We start from the raw sequence: 21,766 nt of genomic DNA, 5'->3' as shown, positions 1-21,766 counted from the left end.
AGCATAAACTTCAAATCTGATTGACCTCTAAGTCATAGGAGCAAGACCAGCCTGGGTTCCAGGTGCTAGGAGACAAAGTCTGTGCTGATTATTCCCCACACATCACCTGCTCTGTGCTCTGGAAGACTGGGCTACAAATGGATTCATTTCCCTGGTTCCCTGGCTTGACTTTGGCCAAGGAGGGGCGTGACTCAGAGATAAAAGAGTAGGAGAGAGAGGATGGGATATTTCTTCATGGGTTCCTATCCTGCTTTGCTGCCATCAATCTGGCAGTGGCTGTGTCCCTCCAAGATGACATGTCTAGCTGGCAGCCCCCCCAAAGATTTAGTTCTCACTGGGCTCTGGGAACATCATTTATTCATTCCCCTCCCCTGTCTGCCCCCCTACCCCGTCCCCTCCCCTTGTCTTGGGGGTATAAACCTCTCCCTGCTCTTCCTAGTCTTTGGTATCTCTCATCCTAGTTCTCTCTCTTTTTAGAAAAATATCTATCTATTTGGCTGCACTGGGGTTTAGTTGCAGCATGAGGAATCTTTAGTTGCAACATGTGGGATCTAGTTCCCCGATCAGGGATGGAACCTGGGCCCCCTGCATTGGGGGCATGGAGTCTCAGCCACTGGAGTACCACGGAAGTCCCCATCCTGGTTGTCTTAACCCCAAGCGTGCCTCAGGTAAAAATCTCTTCCTTAACATTTCTTCATTTGTACCATCTGAGTGGAATTCCATCCATTTAGACCTAAACTGTACAAAGGAAGACGAGGAAGAAGAGTTTCTTCTTCCTTTCTTGGGTTCAGAATTTCAGGCAGGATCATTCATGTATCTAACAGATATTAATTCATGTTCCTCCTGCATGAATGTGTGCTAAGTTGCTTCAGTTGTGTCTGACTCCTTGTGACCCTATGGACCCCAGCCCTCCAGGCTCCTTAACTCATGTTCTTCCTACATGCTACCAATTATGAATAAAACAGATATAGTCCCTGGCATCAAGGAATGTACGTTCCTAGTTGGGAAAACTTGGTAAATACACAAATGAATAAACAAAAGAGCTATATGTTCTGGGAAATATTAGGTAGGAAGTAAACAGGGTACATTGATAGAGGACCATGGCAATTTTGGATAGGGTGGTCAGGGGAGGCCTTGCTGAGAAGATGACTTTTTTTTTTTAGGAAACTAATTTAAAAAAAATTTTTTCTGAAAACATTAGGAACTATGAAAAACAAGCTGAATATCTGGCCATATCAAAAGCAAAATACAAGTAAAAAAGACGTTGAGAAATCATGTTTAATCATAGAGAAAAATGTTTTAAAATATCATATTTAACACTTTCCTCCATAAACCACAACACTGAAGTGGACTTTAAGTAATTTTTTAAAATAAAAATTAAAAGAGAAAAAGCACTCCATTCCCACCCTGGAATCCCATCATATATAAAGTAATACACTCAAACGTCAGTGGACATAAACAACTGGTAAACCTGAAAATAAATCTTTCAATGAATGAACTCAGATTCCAACAGAACACAGTACTGCCTTATGTTTGCAGAAGAGCTTTTGTCACACTTGCTGCTGCTGCTGCTAAGTCGCTTCAGTCGTGTCCGACTCTGTGCGACCCCATAGATGGCAGCCCGCCAGGCTTCGCCATCCCTGGGATTCTCCAGGCTAAAACACTGGAGTGGGTTGCCAACTTAGGCCTTACCAAATGCAGATACAAAGGGGGATTAAAAACAAACTACTAAATCAAAATCTTTCTGTAGAGTAGCAGCTTTCACAAAATAAAATGAACTTAGTTCCATAGAATTGTATGCATATAGAAGGCAGTGGCACCCCACTCCAGTACTCTTGCCTGGAAAATCCCATGGACAGAGGAGCCTGGTAGGCTGCAGTCCATGGGGTCGCTAAGAGTTGGACACGACTGAGCGACTTCACTTTCACTTTTCACTTTCATGCATTAGAGAAGGAAATGGCAACCCACTCCAGTGTTCTTGCCTGGGGAATCCCAGGGACGGGGGAGCCTGGTGGGCTGCTGTCTATGGGGTCGCACAGAGTCGGACACGACTGAAGCGACTTAGCAGCAGCAGCAGCAGCAGCAGCCAATTTTATTCCCAGGGTCCCAGAGTCTTGTACTATGAAAATAAAAGTATATTTGTCTTGGAAAAAGTCTGATGAAGAAACCAAAATCCTATTATTCATGTTCCCCCAATGATACTTAGAATGCTCTTATCATCCTTTCAAGATGTGTGTGTGTGTGTCCGACCCTTTGCAACCCCACAGACTGTAGCCCACCAGGCCCTTCTCCAGGCAAGAACATTGGAGTGGGTTGAAATTTCCTTCTCCAAAAGGAACTATAGAAAGAAAGAAAGTGAAGTCACTCAGTCATGTCCAACTCTTTGCAACCCCATGGACTGCAGCCTACCAGGCTCCTCCATCCATGGAATTTTCCAGGCAAGAGTACTGGAGAGGGTTGCCATTTTCTTCTCCTTTCAAGATAACTTAACTTATCAAGAGTTAACATTCTAAAGATATATAAGGAAGTGCCAGCCTCATCTGCATTAGCAAAGTCCTTTCTCTATTCACAAAGCATGGGTGTGTCTGCTCATTCACCTCTGACCCTTTGCAACCCCATGGACTGTAGCCCACCTGGCTCCCCAGTCCATGGAATTCTCCAGGCAAGAATATTGGAGTGGGTACCCATTTCCTTCTCCAGAGAAGGTGACATTTAACTGAGATCTCATAGTTGAGAAGGAAACAGCATTGTGTAAAGAGCTGGCAAAGGCAGGGGGAATGTGTTTCAGGCAAAAGGCACTGAGGGGGTAAAAGCTGATGGTTGAGAACTTGGTGGGAAAACCAGGATGATGGCAGCTGTTTGACCTTGGAGGAAATTAAAGACATATTTACAAGGCACACGGGGTGCTGAAGGAAGGAAAGTGTGACTAGGAGTTGGGGGGGAGCAGGTGGAGAGTGGTACAGAATGAAGTCAGACAGTTGCTCAGGGAATTCAAGGCAGGGCCCTGAAGGCCAGGATGAAGAATGTGGATTTTATTCCAAGTGTATGGGAGGCAGTAAGAGTTGTTTTGGACTATAAGGAAAGCTGAGCACCGAAGAATTGATGCTTTTGAACTGTGGTGTTGGAGAAGACTCTTGAGAGTCCTTTGGACTGCAAGGAGATCCAACCAGTCCATCCTAAAGGAAATCAGTTCTGAATATTCATTGGAAGGACTGATGCTGAAGCTGAAACTCCAATACTTTGGCCACCTGATGGGAAGAACTGACTCATTTGAAAAGACCCTGATGCTGGGAAAGATTGAAGGTGGGAGAGAAGGAGACAACAGAGGATGAGATGGTTGGATGGCATCACCGACTCAATGGACATGAGTTTGAGTAAGCTCCGGGAGTTGGTGATGGACAGGGAAGCCTGGCGTGCTGTAGTCCATGGGGTTGCAGAGTCAGACACGACTGAGCAACTGAACTGAACTGAACTAAGTCTTTTTTTTTAATTAATTAATTTTTGGCTGTGCAAGGTCTTCGTTGCTGTGCACAGGCTTTCTCTAGTTGCGGGAAGCGGGGCTTCTCTCTATAGTTTTGGCACGCTGGCTTCTCACTGTGGTGGCTTCTCTTGTTGCGGAGCACCTGCTCAAGGTGTGCAGGCTCAGTAGCTGTGGCTCATGGGATTAGCTGCTCCACAGTACGTGGAATCTTCCTGGACCAGGAGGGACTGAACCCATGTCCCCTGTGTTGGCAGGCTGATTCTTAACCATAGGACCACCAGAGAAGTCCCAGGAAGCATTTTTAAAGAGCAAAGTGATATGGTCTGATTTCTCTTTTCCAATACATACTCTAGTTGCTCTAGGGAGGAGGGCTCCAGGGGAAAACAGGTAGAATCAAGCACAAGAGTCAGGAGTCAGAATGCTATTCAAATGACCTATGCGGAAGATCTAACTGCGTTTTGTTCTAAAGAGATGGGAGTAGAGATGCAGAGAAGCAGACCTGTTTGAGCTTTTGTAGAGGCAGAGCTCATAGAATTTGGGAAGGACTAGGTATGGAGAGAGGCTTCCCAGGAGGCACTAGTGGTAAAGAACCCACCTCCCAAAGCAGGAGATGGAAAAGACGTGTGTTTGAGCCCTGGGTCCAGACGATTCCCTGGAGGAGGGCATGGCAACCCACTCCAGTATTCTTGCCTGGAGAATCCCATGGACTGAGGAGCCTGGCGGGCTACAGTCCACAGGGTCACAAAGAGCCGGACACAACTGAAGCGACTTAGCATGCACACGGGCAGGTATGGAGGAAGACAAGGGAGAATCCAGGATGGCTCCCAGTTTCCTGGCTGGGGCCACTAGCTGGGTGTTGGAGCTGTTTATGGAGAGAGAGAGAGAGAAGTAGGATGGAAAGACTGATAAGATGAAGATGAGTCGGATGGCAGGCAGATGGCTATCAGAGCCTGGGGCCCAGAAGGCAGATTTGAGCTGGAGGATCTTTCCAGTCTCTTAGTGGTCAAGCAGATTTCTCAAGCCAACCTGGCTTAGGCCTAAAGGAATCTCCACCAGCCCTAGATATACTCACTAAAGCTGGGATTTAGATGTGAAGCCCCAGTTAGTCAAAAAGCATTCCTATACCTTGCCTTGTCATGAGTGCACATCGTTCCTTTGAAGATTTCAAATAAAGATTTGAGAATTCTTAGGTCCTTGACCAAATTCCATCAGAATCTTTGCCTCCAGAGTTCCAATTTCAACATCATTTAATGGTAAATTTAAAGGACAGCCCCTGGAATCCAGTTTGGCTAATGTATAATAACGTCCTTGTGGGGAGGCACGTACCCATAGTAAGAGATAAGATTCCGAGGCTTATTCACTTCAGTTGTCATGGCAACAGCAAGGAGGGCTCTGGAGGCAGGAAGAAGGAACAGGGAGGAGACAGGAGAAACCAGAGGCTGTGGTGGCTGTTAGTCCTTGGGAGATAATTGAAGGCAGATATTTGTAAGTTGCATGGAGAGCACACCCTGTAAATCCGGGGCAGTTAGAAGTACACAGGTTGTGAGTAGACAGTTTGTTCATTTTAAGGACCAGAGATACATATGAAAGCCGTATAGACTCGGGGGCTAGAAGCACATCATGCGCCTGATTTAACCCTGTGCCCACTGTACTGCTTGGGGTTCCACGTATTTGAATGAGCAAATGAGATCCCCAAAGAAAAAAATCTGTATTCTCCGTGTTTTGTATGGGTTCTAAAGTTGCTAGGTGAACAGATTCTTTGGGGAAAGATTCTATTTTTACATCAAAATCATCTTCATAGTATGGTTAGCGATTCTAAGGTGACACATCTGAAAGGAAGATTCACCTCCAGACCAAAAGACCAAGTCGGTAGATCTCCCTCTCTGGGTTGATTTTGGTGATCATTCACTACACACGGATGGGATACCACCTAACTACGTACCTCCCAATGAAGGTCGATAGTAGAACAGGCTTTGATTAGATTTTTGAGGTGATTACATTTTATCTACAAACTGAGAATCCTCATTCTGTTGAAAGCTACAGCAATGAGGAAAGGTGGTGATGTGATAAAGAATACAGACAGATGGACAATCAACCCTAAAAGAGAAGGAAACCTGAGGAATGAAAATTTCTTCAAGGCACGGTAGTCTATCTCGTACAGACATGCTGACACTCAAAAGGAAAAATCTCCAGTGGTGTGGACGCTTTGATAACTATGTAAAATATCCCTCAAGACCTTTCATTTAACTTTGCTCTATTTTTTTTTTTTTGGCTGCACTATTTCTTTGTTCATTGCAGCACGTGGGCTTTCTCCAGCTGTGGTGGAAGGATTCCTTTTGTTGTGGAACATAAGCTCTAGGACACTCAGGCTCAGTGGTTGGGGTCCATGGGTTTAATTGATCCCATGGTATGTGGGATCTTAATTCCTCGACCAGGGATCGAACCTGAGTCTCCTGCATTACAAGGTGGATTCTTAACCACTGGACCACCAAGGAAGTCCCTGCTAAGTCACTTCAGTCGTGTCCAACTCTGTGTGACCCCATAGACGGCAGCCCACCAGGCTCCCCCGTCCCTGGGACTCTCCAGGCAAGAACACTGGAGTGGGTTGCCATTTCCTTCTCCAAGGAAGTCCCTACTTTTGCTCTAATTCTGTCCTCACCAGCTAATGTTTTATTTACTAATTCTGTTTTCTTTAGATGCTGAAGACAGTACCCTAGATGAGAAACGGGCATATCTGATCACTGGAAAAGTATATCCTCCTCTCTAAATTGCAATGAGAATAGCATTCAAACAAGGTCTCCAGCCTGCATGATTGGGGCCCTGCTGATTTCTCTGACCTCATGCTCCGTCTTCACTCTACGTTCCGGTCATGTGGACTTCTTTCCACTTCTGAAACACCTCAAACTTTCTCCTGCCTTCCAGTTTTACCTGTTAGCAGAGCTCTCCTCTGAGATCTCCCCGTGGCTGGTCATTTCTTACCAATCAGGTCTCAGCTCACGAGTGCCCGCTTCTAAAAGGCCTTTCCTGATCTTCGTGTCTGTGGTTGCAACCTTTCTCCTTTGATGTCCATTCCCTCCCCGGATGACCAGTCACTAGCTACACTTAGCCTGTTTGATTTATTACTATGTGTCTTATTTGTTGACTTGTTTATTATCTGATTCTTAAACCAGAATGAAAGTGCAACACAGCTCCAGCCTCAGTAATAAGCAGTCAACACTCAATAAATATCTGTGAAATGAGCTGAATGTGGGGGGAAAATGAAGTATGAGTTGCTCTAGACTTGAGCATGCATGCATGCCCAGTCACGTCCGTCTCTTTGCGACCCCATGGACTGTAACCCGCCAGGCTCCTTTTCCATGGGATTTTCCAGGCAAGGATATTGGAGTGGGTTGCCATTTCCTACCCTAGGGGATCTTTCTAACCCAGGGATTGAACCCACATCTTCTGCATTGGTAGGCAGATTCTTTACCACTGTGCTACCTGGGAAGTCCTAGACTAGAGAGATACAAATAGAGCAATCTGAGGTATATGGACTTCCCCTTGGCCCACACTGTTACTTCTATAAAGCACCAATAAGGTATAGTCATATGTCTTATTTTTGTTTGTTTTTGTATATTTCTTTTTCCCCACTCCCCTCTAGACTGTGAACAACTTGGGACAAGGACCATCTGGTTCATTTTGACACTTCCAGTATCCAAATAAATGCTCACAGGACCCCTTATGGCCCTGCTGATGGAAACAGGCAATTCAGACAAAATTCAGAGACTTTCTGTTGAGTGATCTTGGCTTCACTGGCTGGACAAGTGCCTGCCAGAATAAGCAGTGTTTGCAAGATAAGAAAACAGGTATGCAAACAGGTAGTGGCAGCACCAAAACATAGCCTGGGGTGAGCTCTGCAGCCCTGTCTCCTCTGTAGTCTCCATCACACCCTCCAAGTAACCCCCCAAAAAATTCCAGGCAATTCCCCAACCAGATTGCTGTCCTGAGCTCTTCCTGCTTAGAAAACCTAGAGCCATCTGGGTACATGGAAGTCAGACAGAAGCAGCTCCCACTTGGCCCGAGTCCAAAAAGAGACTTATGAAAACAGGCCAGCTGAGAGTCAGGGTGAACCACGGAGGCACCGTGAGGGCCAGCGTCCAACCAAGAATGACTGGAAAGGACTGTTTAGTGTTCTAAACGTTGCCAAGCTGAGTAACATGACACTGAACTTGTTTTCTTAGCTCAACTCTATATAGTTTGCATCCTGGAATTCACTCATACTATATATAGTAGAGTTTTATTCATGCACTCGAACTGATTATGTGTCCTGGACTGAAATGTTCCAGCAACGCCAAAAATGAAGACAAAATGGAAATCTTCCCTGGACTTACCGGCAGTTCTTTGTGCCCACTGCCGACTTCGCTAATGCACAGGGGCAGCAGAAAGCTAATTGAGATCTGTCATGGAATAACAGGGCAGAGCCTTGCCTGGAAAGAATGCCTCCTTTCAGTCTTTTCCTTGTGGAGTACTTATTGATTTATTTATAAACTGGCTACGGTCACTGTTCAGAATTAATACACATTAAAGAAGGTTTAAAGGCCAAACAATGACCCAACTTTTATAAGAAAAGAATCACACAAAGAAGAGTTCGTTGTCTAACTCAAGACAGACAGTTCTATGAAACTGCCGACTGTAAATTGTTTCAGTCTTTGGGATATAAACAATTTTTATTTAACTTTTGGTCTTCTTTGATTCAGAGAAGGCAATGGCACCCCACTCCAGTACTCTTGCCTGGAAAATCCCATGGACAGAGGAGCCTGGTAGGCTGCAGACCATGGGGTTGCTAACAGTCGGACTCGACTGAGCGACTTCACTTTCACTTTTCACTTTCATGCATTGGGGAAGAAAATGGCAACCCACTCCAGTGTTCTTGCCTGGAGAATCCCAGGGATGGGGGAGCCTGGTGGGCCGCCGTCTATGGGGTCGCACAAAGTCGGACAAAACTGAAGTGACTTAGCAGCTTCCTTGATTAACACAGCAACTTTTCCGACCTGCTTTGAAAAATAAAATGTTCTCTGCCTCACGTATTTCAGGCCGAGAAACTCATTTTAATTCTAGAGTTGCAAATCTCTTTTTTAAAAAGCTACTTTTGGTTATCTCGCCACAACTGGAGGTTTCCCTCCGTAGCTCAGTAGGTAAAGAATCTGCCTGCAATATAGGAGACCCGGGTTCGATTCCTGGGTCCAGAAGATTCCCTTGGAGAAGGAAATGGCAACCCACTCTAGTATTCTTGCCTGAAAAATCCCATGGACGGAGGAGCCTGGTGGGATACAGTCCATGGGGTCGCAAGAGTCGGACACGACTGAACGACTACACACCAGCACCACCACTGGAGCTGTCTGGTGGGAGCAAGCACTGAGGGTCCCTAAGGGATGGCGGGGGTCTTCCTGATGGGGTGCTGTGGGGAACGTTTTGAGCCCAGCATTTGACATCCTTCCTCACAGACTTCCCTGGTGGTCCAGTGACTGGGCACCTGCCTGTCAATGCAGGGGACACGGCTTCAATCTCAAGTCCGGAAAGATTCCACAAGCTGCGGGGCCATCACAATGAGAAAGAAGCCTGCGCACCGCAACTAGAGAGCGGCCCCTGCTCGCCTCAACTAGAGAAAGCCCGAACAGCACTGAAGACCCAGCACAGATCACATCAGTCGCTCAGTCGTGTCCGACTCTTTGCAACCCCATGAATCGCAGCACCCCAGGCCTCCCTGTCCATCACCAACTCCCAGAGTTCACTCAGACTCAAGTCCATCGAGTCAGTGATGCCATCCAGCCATCTCATCCTCTGTCGTCCCCTTCTCCTCCTGCCCCCAATCCCTCCCAGCATCAGAGTCCTTTCCAATGAGTCAACTCTTCTCATGAGGTGGCCAAAGTACCGGACTTTCAGCTTTAGCATCATTCCCTCCAAAGAAATCCCAGGGCTGATCTCCTTCAGAATGGACTGGTTGGATCTCCTTGCAGTCCAAGGGACTCTCAAGAGTCTTCTCCAACACCACAGTTCAAAAGCATTAATTCTTTGGTGCTCAGCCTTCTTCACAGTCCAACTCTCACATCCATACATGACCACAGGAAAAACCATAGCCTTGACTAGATGAACCTTTGTTGGCAAAGTAATGTCTCTGCTTTTGAAAATGCTAAGTTGGTCATAACTTTCCTTCCAAGGAGTAAGCGTCTTTTAATTTCATGGCTGCAGTCACCATCTGTAGTGATTTTGGAGCCTAGAAAAATAAAGTCTGACACTGTTTCCACTCTTTCCCCATCTATTTCCCATGAAGTGATGGGACCAGATGCCATGATCTTCGTTTTCTGAATGTTGAGTTTTAAGCCAACTTTTTCACTCTCCACTTTCACTTTCATCAAGAGGCTTTTGAGTTCCTCTTCACTTTCTGCCATAAGGGTGCTGTCATCTGCATATCTGAGGTTATTGATATTTCTCCTGGCAATCTTGATTCCAGCTTGTGTTTCTTCCAGTCCAGCGTTTCTCATGATGTACTCTGCATGTAAGTTAAATAAACAGGGTGACAATATACAGCCTTGACGGACTCCTTTTCCTATTTGGAACCAGTCTGTTGTTCCATGTCCAGTTCTAACTGTTGCTTCCTGACCTGCATATAGGTTTCTCAAGAGGCAGGTCATGGTATTCCCATCTCTTTCAGAATTTTCCACAGTTTATTGTGATCCACACAGTCAAAGGCTTTGGCATAGTCAATAAAGCAGAAATAGATGTTTTTCTGGAACTCTCTTGCTTTTTCCATGATGCAGCAGATGTTGGCAATTTGATCTCTGGTTCCTCTGCCTTTTCTAAAACCAGCTTGAACATCAGGAAGTTCACGGTTCACATATTGCTGAAGCCTGGCTTGGAGAATTTTGAGCATTACTTTACTAGCATGTGAGATGAGTGCAATTGTGCGGTAGTTTGAGCATTCTTTGGCATTGCCTTTCTTTGGGATTGGAATGAAAACTGACTTTTTCCAGTCCTGTGGCCACTGCACAGCCAAAAGTAAATAAAGAAAAATTAAAACAACAACAACAACAACCCTTCCTGGCAATATACCTTGGTTTAAGCTTGGGGAATTCTCTCTTTATGAACTTCCCTTGAAGCTCATTTGTTCCTGCTTCCACAGTGAGTATGTGACCGAGACGCAGCCAAGACGGCATGCTATCTCCTACCTTACCGTGATTGGTTGGGATATAAGCACATGATTCAAAACAGGCCAGTCAAAACCCACAAGACTCAATTCTGGGACTTTCATTGGAGCTATTAGAGGAAAAGTGTAATTGGTTGTTGTGATGTTGATAGCCTGTAGTGGCCAGGGACCATTTCCTTGGCAACTACAGAACAGAACTAATTCTGTTAAGAAGCTGAGGACTGGATCCCAGTGTTTTCTAGTTTAATGCTTGAGTCAAGCTGTGCCTTAAGATCTATGCCTGGACTTTCTAGCTTACCGCAGTCAATAAACTTCTTTTTTGCTGAGATCAATTTGAGTTGGGTTTTCTGTCACCTACATCATATACAGGTGCCAAGAATTTAGTACCTTAGCAGAAGGCTGAGGATTCATAGGGCTAGTAGAAGCAGTTGGCATGAGGATCTACCCAGATAGCTTAAAGATAACTTTATAGATCCCAATCTACTGATCCCAATCTACCTGTCTTCCAAATAATTTTTAATATAATTTTGCATTTCATGTATTTAGTTTCGAAAGTCAAGCTAAATAGGGACTTCCCTGGTGGTCCAATGGCTAAGACTCCGTGCTGCCAACACAGCGGGCTCAGGTTCGATCTTGGGTTGAGAAACTAGCTCCCTCGTGCTGCAACTAAGAGTAGACGTGCTGCATTAAAGATCCCACATGCTGCAATTAAAAAATATCCCAGCATGCCGCAACCAACACCCGGAGTTGCCAAATAAATAAAAATACCATTTTTAAAAAGTCACACTAAATAAAAAGGTATATACAAAATAGTCTATGCCTTCCCTTTTCCCCCTTAAGTTCTTTTACTTCGTGGCTAAAAATTTTTATTATTTTTGTATTCTTCCATTGTTTCTCGTGCAAATATCATCAAATATGGATATATTTTTTATTTCCCCCTTTTTGTTACACGAAAGATAGCATGTTGGCTCTTTTACATGCATTTCATTTCTTCAACATAGGTTCATTCAGAGTGCTTTTCTTTGATATTCTATAGTGCCTTTGATTATTCCTGGGTGCTTTCCACATAATATTTGAAATAGCTCAGAGCCCTCTTTAGCATATTCTACCACTTCTCTGCTCTGTTACCCTGGAGACATCTTAGTTTAACACTGGAGAATCCTTTATCTCACCAGAATTAGAGAATTCAAATCAAGGAGCCAAAATAAGGGTCTGACTCTAAAGTTAAGAAAAAATCTAGAAAGTCCAGTCTGAATACTAAAAAACAGACCATTGCACATGGTAGAGGGAGGATAGCTATGAAAATTAAAATGCTAGAAGTCTAAAGTTCTATACCAAAAAGAGGGATTAGCACTGACAAGGATATAGGCAAATATCCCAGAAAGAAGAGTGTATATTGCCACCAAATGACTTATAATTTTGAATAGAAGTCAAATTTAGTCCTCTTGGTTGGGCAAAAAATCTCTGATCAAAGTAATACACTGAGGACTTCCCTGGTAGTCCCCAGTGGCTAAGAATCCACCTGCCAATGCAGGGGACATGGGTTCAATTCCTGGTCCGGGAAGTTCCTACATGCCAGGGAGCAACTAAGCCCAAGCACCACAACTACTGAGCCCATGTGCTGCAACTATTAAAGCCCTCGTGCTCTAGGCCCCACATTCCACAGCTAGAGAAGCTACCACAATAAGAAGCCCACACACTGCAATGAATACCCAGAGCATCCATAAATAAATAAATGTAGTACACTGACCTACAGGGTCTTACAGTCACAGATATCTTAATAACTCAGCAGACAGTGGCTTAAACAGGACTGACAATCTCAGAACTCAGCCCTGAAAATCAGGATAATTTACTTGGAACAACGTGAATGAACATTTTCAGATTAAGTCACTATGGTGGAAGATCTAAAATTAACCTTTTCCCGGCATTCTCTGGCAGTCTAGTGATCTGGACTCAGGGCTCTCACTGCCGGGCGCCCAAGTTCCATACCTGGTTGGGGAACCAAGATCCCATAAGCCATGCAGTGCAGCCGAAAAATAAGTAAACAAAATCAACTTTTTAATAAAAATTATACTTAGCCTTCAACATGAGAGAAAAATGTCTACAAGAATATGAATTTTAATGAAACAATGGGTTGAAAATGAAAGACTGTCTAAAGATACACTTATAGGGACTTCCCTGGTGGTCCAGTGGCTAAGACTGGACGCGGTGCAGGGTGCCTGGGTTTAATGCCTGGTCAGGGAACTAAACCCACATGCTGCAACTAAGAGACTGCTGCTGCTGCTGCTGCTAAGTCGCTTCAGTTGTGTCCGACTCTGTGCGACCCCTGAGATGGCAGCCCACCAGGCTCCCCCGTCCCTGGGATTCTCCGGGCAAGAACACTGGAATGGGTAACTAAGAGACTAGGCACAGCCTAATAAATAAATAAATAATTTAAAGATATATTATAATTTAACAGCAGAGGGACTTGATTGGGCCTTGGCTAGGATAAACACAGGGTCTGGCACACAACTGACTGCTAAATAGCTATGGGTGAAAAAAGAAATCAATTTCTTTGCACGTGTGTTTATTATTGTTTTATCTTAATACCTAGAGGCAAAACAGCATCTGCAGATATTAACTTAGTTGATTTGGGTACTCATGTTTTTAGTAGAGGAAAATTGTTTTAAGAAAAGAGACCAGCCATTGAATCTTTATTTTTCGTATCATTTTTTCTTTTCTTATATTACAAAATTGTGTGTTGACACACCCAGTGAGGGCTGTTTTCTGTGCACTGGTTAGCTTTTAAGTGGGTTACATAAACACATTTCCATTTTTATGGTTTCATGCAGGCCTTAATTAGAAGTAAATGAGCTAGGCAGTCTGTTCTTTTATCCTTAAAAAAAATTAGCATTTATTGCTTACTTTCCCTTTGATCTTCTAAAATTTCAATTGGGGAGTTAAAAGAGTCATGAGAAAAAAAAAAAAAACTTTAGAAAAATTTTTTAGGTAAATGTATTTGCCACTGTGCTTTACCAAACCACAAACCCCAAGGAATAAATGAAAATTCAAAGCAGACATTCCCAAAGAAAATAAAGAAAAAAAAGAACTTACAGCAATATACTATAGTTTCTGTAAAACATAGGCTGGATAATTAAGGGTTAAAGCTTCATCTTTTCAGTCCTCAAAATGAAATATTTGTTTGCTGGTCAGGCGACATTGTGAATGCATTTCCAGATGCTGAGATCTCAGGAAACAATTATTGAACATACTTTATGCTCAAATACGTACTATTATTAATTAAGGTAAATGTTTTATGCTATCGTCAAATGTCACTAATTTTGTTTTGGGTGCAATAAAGCTACCAAAGAAAATATATTTGGGAGCTAATGCTATTATTCTAAGAAAGAACATTTTCTAAGAGCTAATTCAGCATTAAGCTTATTCCAGTCATGAATCCTTAGGCTCAAAATGTGGTTTAGCTCATAGATTTACACTTTAAAATAAACAAGCTTTCAATTAAAAATCAATAGGTTACGCCTAAGTATCAATTAAGTTTTGCCCTGGGGCACCTACCATTTTCTACATAATAGAAAACAGTTTATTTTCCAAGTTTTATTTCTTCACTAACACACCATGTGTGAAAAATACATTCTTGGCACAATATTTGATACAATGGAGTTTGATTACTTACATATGTTTCTGACATTTACAATACCTGCATTGTCCTCAGGAGGTAGTACAGAGCATATGAGGCTATAGCCTACAAGGAACAGAAAAGCAAGTTAGTTCACAATTTGAATAGACAGAAATGTGTAACCAAAGGACAATGGAAACACTCCTTCTTTGTGGCTTTTTTAGAATGTAGTAAACAACTCTCTTTCAAGGACGGATCACCAACCAAAAATTGCTACAAAACAAAATCTTGAGGAAACCTTTGCAGAAGAGAAACTAGTCTATTAGATGAGTAAGTCAAAGAGAAAAATAAGAGAGACAATGAAATCCACAAGAAGATTTGGCCATCAAGTAATCTGAATTTTTATACATTTACCTCGTTCTTTGGGCCTTTGGTTCTATCACGATGCACACCTAAAGATCAATGGAATTAAAAATGAGCAACTACAAAAACTACAACCTTCCTTTGGTTTTCTTCTCTCTTAACAGCTGACAACCCCATTACAGTTTCCACTTCTCTTTCTTTGCTCATCGAGGACTTTTGATTCACTTTTACTCTTTACAAATTTAATCGACAATGACGCTGTTATAAATATCAAATTACTCTTGATGAAATTGTCTGCTTTATAATGACTAAATGTCACCATTAAATTCAAAATCCACTTCGCTTACAAAAATGCATTTAGAAAATGAGTCATTTTTCTTTCAGGGGTTCTCAGAGCTGAGAACATCACAATTTTAAAAATAGTATCAGAGCACAGATCTTTTACATCTCATATCATTTTACTGGGCACTAAAGTCTAATATATCTGTGCTTCTGTTGCATCAGTGTGTCAGGGCTATTGTTTGTGTTACACCTGAGGTTTTACAAAGTAATCAATGAAGGATTAAATTCAATTTAGGTCAGGCTTTTAGCCGCTGGCTATTATGAAACATTTTCTATCACATACAGTTCGAGAACCTCATGATTTTGCTGTTTACTTTGTTAAATTTGCAGCTCCTTCAATTATCTCAGGTTTTTTTTTTTAATCCTTAAAACAAGAGTAACTTGCTTACATTAAAAAATATATAATATGGGGTAGTGGAAGGAGGCTCAAGAGGGAGGGGATATATGTATACTTACAATGGCACCCCACTCCAGTACTCTTGCCTGGAAAATCCCATGGATGGAGGAGCCTGGTAGGCTCCAGTCCATGGGGTTGCTGAGGGTCGGACACGACTGAGCGACTTCACTTTCACTTCTCACTTTCATGCATTGGAGAAGGAAATGGCAACCCACTCCAGTGTTCTTGCCTGGAGAATCCCAGGGACGGGGGAGCCTGGTGGGCTGCCATCTATGGGGTCGCACAGAGTCGGACAGGACTGAAGCGACTTAGCAGCAGCAGCAGCAACAGCTGATTCACATTGTTGTACAGCAGAAACTAACACAACATTGTAAAGCGTCTATACTCCAATTAAAACATATACATGCTTCCCTCACCTTCTGAGATGGCCCACCCTCTGTCTATATGTGTGTTCTCCCTGAATAAACCTTCTTTCAAAAATATACATATTTAATTACCTATATTTAAAAATAAAATATATACATTAAGCCACCATTGAAGAAAGAAGGAAGAATTCCAAACTAAACTCAAGATGTGGAAATTTCTTTGCCTGGGATTAATTTACTTACAACAGAGAACTCTTTGTCCATGTCTGGTGGAAAAAAAGAGAAGTTCTCATGATCAATATTCCATGAGAGTCTACCCAACAAGTCTGAATTGGATTGCTGTTTTTGAATGTTGTTTGCATAGTTTAGGAAGAAAAGGAAATGTCTAGAGAGAAGGGCAGGGGGAGGAAATAAATTCCTGTGATGTTAAGTCCGTATGTATGCACTCTAATGATTTAAACATTACTCAGCACACATGCTAGTCAGATCAAGTTGCTAGCTGAATATAGGTCCCAGGAGATTAATAAATGTACCTATCACCTTTGGAGAACTCTAGTTACCGGTCAGCCATTTCCTCTTCCTGTCCTTGCCTCTCAATAAGTAACTTCTGTTTCACATTATCCAGAGTGACCAAGTCCACCTTAAGTAAAACATCATGGTTCTTAATGAGAAGAATTTCAAATGCATCTTGCCTCCATAGTTAGCTTTCAGTGGATAGCCAGGGCTAAAGATTTCACTAAATTTAACTCTTAAAAGAGTTAAATTTTCTTTATAGCCAGTTCTTGCCCTGAGACTAAAGCATATTTGGTTAAGGATACTAAATTGAGACAGGCTCCTTCGTTTAAAAAAAAAAAAAAGATTAAGAACAAGTTCTGCAATGTTTTTGTAATAATTCAAACTGAGAGCAAATAAATGTTCCACTTTTTAGGCACATACCAAAATATGAGTGTATGTTTCATCCTATTTGTTTTTTTAAGTGATTGCCAAGAAAAGACTTTTTATTTTGGCCATGAAGCCTGTGGGGTCTTAGTTCCCTGAGCAGGATTAAACCCAGGCCCCAGCTGTGAAAGCGCTGAATCCTAACCACTGGATTGCCAGGGAATGCCCAAGAAAAGACCATTTTTTCCACACAATCCTGTTTGGATTGGGTCTTTGGGGCCCAAATAGATGGATTAAGTATTTGGCTAAAGAGGGACAATGCTACATTCAAAAAGAAAGGACTTCGAGGGATTGATGAAACTGTTACTCAGACTTGAAGGGACTGTCCCTAATTTGAAATACTTTAGGATATGAGGTGTTGTTGTTGTTGTTGCTTTCCTAACAGCCATTTTGGTGGTATTTACCTTTTATACTTTTCTTCTGCAAAACCTTGTACACAGCATTCAATTATTATTTTTATTCTCACTCTTGAACAGGTACGCGTTCCCTTCCCCATCCCCTTTGCCTTCCCTCTACTTCCTCTAATACCTGGCTTCCCAGGTCTTCCTCGTCTGTTCACTTCACGCTCTCCTCGCTCTTTCTTCCCCTTCCTCCTGAACTCTGTTTATTTATTAAGCTATGCTGCCTGCCATGTACCAGGCACATTTCTCACAATATCTGAGGCCTTTTCATTTGCTCACCATGGGCAGCCCATGTACTTACTGCCCAGACCTGTTATCCCTGAATCCCTCTTCTTCTGTTCATCCTTTCTCAAAAGATACAGCAAGGAGCTCTAATGCTGAGAACAGATTCAACCAGAATGAAAATGAAAGCCAAAGAAAATGTCCCCACTTCCCCTTCTCATGGCTATGAGGAAATATATAATGTGGGTCTACATCTGCGTTATCTCAGTTTATATAGTTTGTGAAAGAAAGAGATTTGATTCCTGGCTCTGCCACTTACTGTCTGGGTAATCTTGGACGAGTTACTTAACTAGATGCCTGAAATCCTTTCTGAAACAAGGCAATGGTATAAATAAATGATCTTGCTTAGATTTAATTTCCTAATCATAGCTTAGAGATTAAAAGCACAGGGCTGACTTAAATATACTTGGGTGGCAGTCTGGGACTTTCCACTGACTTGATTGAAAGTCTTTGTTTCCTCATTTGTGAAATGGGGTCACTGATAATATCAACCTCATAAGGCTGTGGTGAACTTTGGATAAGATAATGTGTATGTTGTTATTCTGTTGCTAAGTCCTGCCTGACTCTTTGGGATCCCATGGACCACAGCATGCCAGGTGCTCCTGTCCTCCGCTGTCTCCCGGAGTTTGCTCAAATTCATGTCCATTGAGTAGCTGATACTATCTAATCATCTCATCCTCTGCTGCCCTCTTCTCCTTTTGCCTTCAATCTTTCCCAGCATCAGGGTCTTTTCCAATGAGTCGTTCTTCACATCAGGTGGCCAAAGTATCGGAGCCTCAACTTCAGCAACAGTCCTTCCAATGAATATTCAGGGTTGATTTCCTTTAGGATTGACAGGTTTGATCTCCTTGCAGTCTAGGGAACTCTCAGGAGTCTTCTCCAGCACCACAATTCAAAAGCATAAACTCAGTGCTCAGCCTTCTTTATGGACCGACTCTGACATCCATACATGAGCCCTAGAAAAACCATAGCTTTGACTACATGGACCTTTGTAGGCAAAATGATGTCTCTGGTCTTTAACACTGTCTAGGTTTATCATAGCTTTCCTTCCAAAGAACAAGCATCTTTTAACTTCATGGCTGCAGTCACCATTTGCAGTGATTTTGGAGCTCAAGTAAATACAGTCTGTCACTGCTTCCTCTTTTTCCCCTTCTATTTGCCATAAAATGATGGGACTGGATGCCATGATTTTAATTTTTTGAATGTTGAGTTTTAACCCAGCTTTTTCACTCTCCTCTTTGACCCTCATCAAGAGGCTCTTTAGTTCGTCTTCACTTTCTGCCGTTAGAGTGGTATTATCTGCATTTTTGAAGTTGCCAATATTTCTCCCCACAATCTTGATTCCAGCTTGTGATTCACCAGCCTGGCATTTCGCATGATGTACTCTGCATATAAATGAAATAAGTAGAATGACAATATACAGCCTTATCATACTCTTTTCCAGTCTGTTGTTCCATGTAAGGTTCTAACTGTTGCTTCTTGACCCCCATACAGGTTTCTCAGGGGACAGATAAGGTGGTCTGGTATTCCCATCTGTTTAAGAATTTTCCACAGTTTGTTGTGATTCATGCAGTAAAACGGCTTTAGTCAGTGAAGCAGAATTAGATGTTTTTCTGGAATTCCTTTGCTGTCTCCATTAGCCAATGAATGTTGGCAATTTGATCCCTGGTTCCTCTGCCTTTTCTAAACCCAGCTTGGACTTTGGAAGTTCCAAGTTCAGGTACTGCTAGCTTGAAAGATTTTGAACATAATCTTGCTAGCATGTAAAATGAGTGCAATTCTGGTAGTTTGAACATTCTTTGGCATTGCCCTTCTTTGAGATTTGGAATGAAAACTGACCTTTTTCAGCTCTGTGGTCACTGCTGAGTTTTCCAAATTTGCTGACATATTGGAGCTATTGGTAATTGCCCTCTGCTCTTCCCCAGTATTATATTGGATACCTTCCAGTCTGGGGGGCTCATCTTCTGGTGTCATATCTTTTTGCCTTTTCATACTGTTCATGGGGTTCTCCAAAGAAGAATACTAAAGTGGGTTGCCATTTGCTTCTCCAGCAGACCATGTTTTGTCAGAAGTCTTCAGGTACTGCTAAAGCCTAGCTTGAAAGATCATGACCTGTCCGTCTTGAGTGACCCTGAATGGCATCCCTCATGGCTTCATTGAGTTATGCAAGCCCCTTCATCATGACGAGGTTGTTTTCTATGAAGGGGAAGATAATGCATAGAAAGATTTTAACATAGTGCCTGGCACTCCATGAATGTTCATTATTATTATCACTGATGCTACTATTTTTAGTAAGGTAGTATCATGACAATTAAAATTTTGGAAGTTAAATGTGAGATATCACTTTTTAAAATTATTTATTTGGCTGCACTGGTTCTTTGTTTCTGAGTGCAGGCTTTCTCCGTTTGTGGCAAGCGGGGGCTACTCTTCATTGAGGTGCACAAGCTTCGTGTTGCAGTGGGCTCTCCTGATGTGGAGCACAGACTCTAGACACTCAGGCTTCAGTGTTTGCAGCACGCAGTCTCAGTAGTCGTGGCCCTCGGGGCTCAGTAGTTATGGCGGATGAGCTTCATGGCTCCGTAACATGTGAAATCTTCCCTGACCAGGGATCAAACTTATGTCTCCTGCAGTGGCAGGCGGATTCTTGTCCACAATAACACCAGGAATGGCCGAGATACCACTTTACGGAAATAATCAACTGCGAAACAATAAGAAGAAACATAAGTATATTGATCTCTGCTCCTGATTCCTGATATAGAGCTCCTAAGATCTTTTAAATTTCCTTAGTGATAGGAGAATCTGACACCAATCTTCCAAATCCTTTAAAGTTTCCTGGTTGATAGGGATGTTTTTTGTTCTAATGAGGTGATTCTTGGTGGGCTCCTGGATGGAGGTTGGCTCCCCAGAAAGAACATGCTGTGAATAGAAGCTTGAAAATTCCAGTTCCCTCCTCCTGCCTTTCTACAGAGAAGGGGAGAGGCTGGAAATGGAATGAATGATCAATCAGGCCTATGTAAAGAAGCATTTATAAACATCCCAATCATACTGGGATCTGAGAGCTTCCGGGTTGGTAAGCACATCTACATGCCAAGAGTTTGCTTTACTCAATTCGCCAGGAACAGAAGCTCCTACGCTTGGGACACCTCCAGACTGCATCCCGTGTATCTCTGCAGCTGGTGTTCTTTATAATAAACCAGTATACATAAGAGTTTTCCTGGGTTCTGTGACCATTCTTGCTTTTTGGCTTTTTGCTTCTTGCATTTGGCTGCACTGAGGGTTCCTTGTGGCGCACGGGTTCTTCGTTGCTGTGAGTGGACTTTCTCTAGCTGCAGCGAGTGGGAGCTAGTCTTCAGTTGCAGTGTCTGGGCTTCTCATTGTGGTGGCCTCTCTCGTTGTGGGGCACAGGTTCTAGAGAGGGCTCGGTAGTTGTGGTGCATAGGTTTAGTTGCTGCAAGGCATGTGGGATTTTACTTCCCCAACTAGGGATGGAACCAGTGCCCCCTGTATTGGCAGGCAGATTCTTCACCACTGGACCACCAGAGAAGTTCTATTCTTGAAAATTATTGAACCCAAGGAGAGGAGCAGAGGAACACTGATTTATAGCCAGTGGGTCAGAAGTACAGGTGATTATCTGACACTTGAGATTAGCATCTGCAGTGGAAACAGTCTCAATCAAACAGTGCGATTGAGCCCTTAACCTGTGGATCAAACGGGTTAAGGAAACTCCAGGTAGATGGTGTCAGAACTGAATTGGATTGAAGCATACTCAACAGGTGTTGGAAGTTGCTTGATGTGTAGAAAACCCACACATTTGGTGTCAGATGTATTGTATGGTAATAGTGGGAGAATCAAGGAGAAACACAACAGTGTTTTTCCAACTCACCTGCAAGCACATTTAAGTAATACTGTCTCTACTTTTACTTAGTAACGCCCTGTTTTAAAATAAGTTTATTGTCTTTTCTGATTATCGAAGTGAAAACATATGTGGTTGTGTGTTCTATGTTTTTTTAAACTTTTAAAAAAATATATATATATGCTGTATACCTGAAACACTTAATATTATGTTTCAATTATATCTCAATTTAAAACTTTTTAACGTGCGTTTATGTATGTATTTATTTACAAAAATAAGGTCATACTGTACATACTATTTATGACTTGCTCTTTTTCACATAACAGTACATAATGGACATGTATGTATGTAAACAAATATGGAACATCATAATTTTTTTCTCTTAGAAAAATTCTACCTTGTGAACTGTCTTGATTAAAGAGTATGTCCTTAAGAATATATGAATATATATATATATATATATCTTAGGGTACTATCAGCCCCCAGAAAAAGCCAAGGCAACTTACTTGCAACAGTTGCATATGAGAACATCTATACCAACAAC

The 21,766-nt window shown here is 42.5% G+C and overlaps 2 long non-coding RNA genes across 2 annotated transcripts in view; one reads left to right on the top strand and one right to left on the bottom strand.

Annotated features, from left to right (window-relative positions):
- Positions 1 to 21,766, bottom strand: part of LOC133231703 (uncharacterized) — a 95,970-nt gene that overhangs the window by 21,403 nt on the left and 52,801 nt on the right. Inside the window, exon 4 of the long non-coding RNA XR_009731205.1 lies at positions 14,338 to 14,406. This is a non-coding gene — a long non-coding RNA (uncharacterized LOC133231703). The remainder of the gene's footprint in view (positions 1 to 14,337; positions 14,407 to 21,766) is intronic.
- On the top strand, positions 4,747 to 6,726 carry LOC133231704 (uncharacterized). The gene is made up of 2 exons (XR_009731207.1): positions 4,747 to 5,471; positions 6,178 to 6,726. It is a non-coding gene; the product is annotated as an uncharacterized LOC133231704 (long non-coding RNA).

Source organism: Bos javanicus, chromosome 19, assembly GCF_032452875.1.
Source record: "Bos javanicus breed banteng chromosome 19, ARS-OSU_banteng_1.0, whole genome shotgun sequence".
Lineage (NCBI taxonomy): Eukaryota > Metazoa > Chordata > Mammalia > Artiodactyla > Bovidae > Bos > Bos javanicus.
This window is presented reverse-complemented; position numbering and strand designations above follow the sequence as displayed.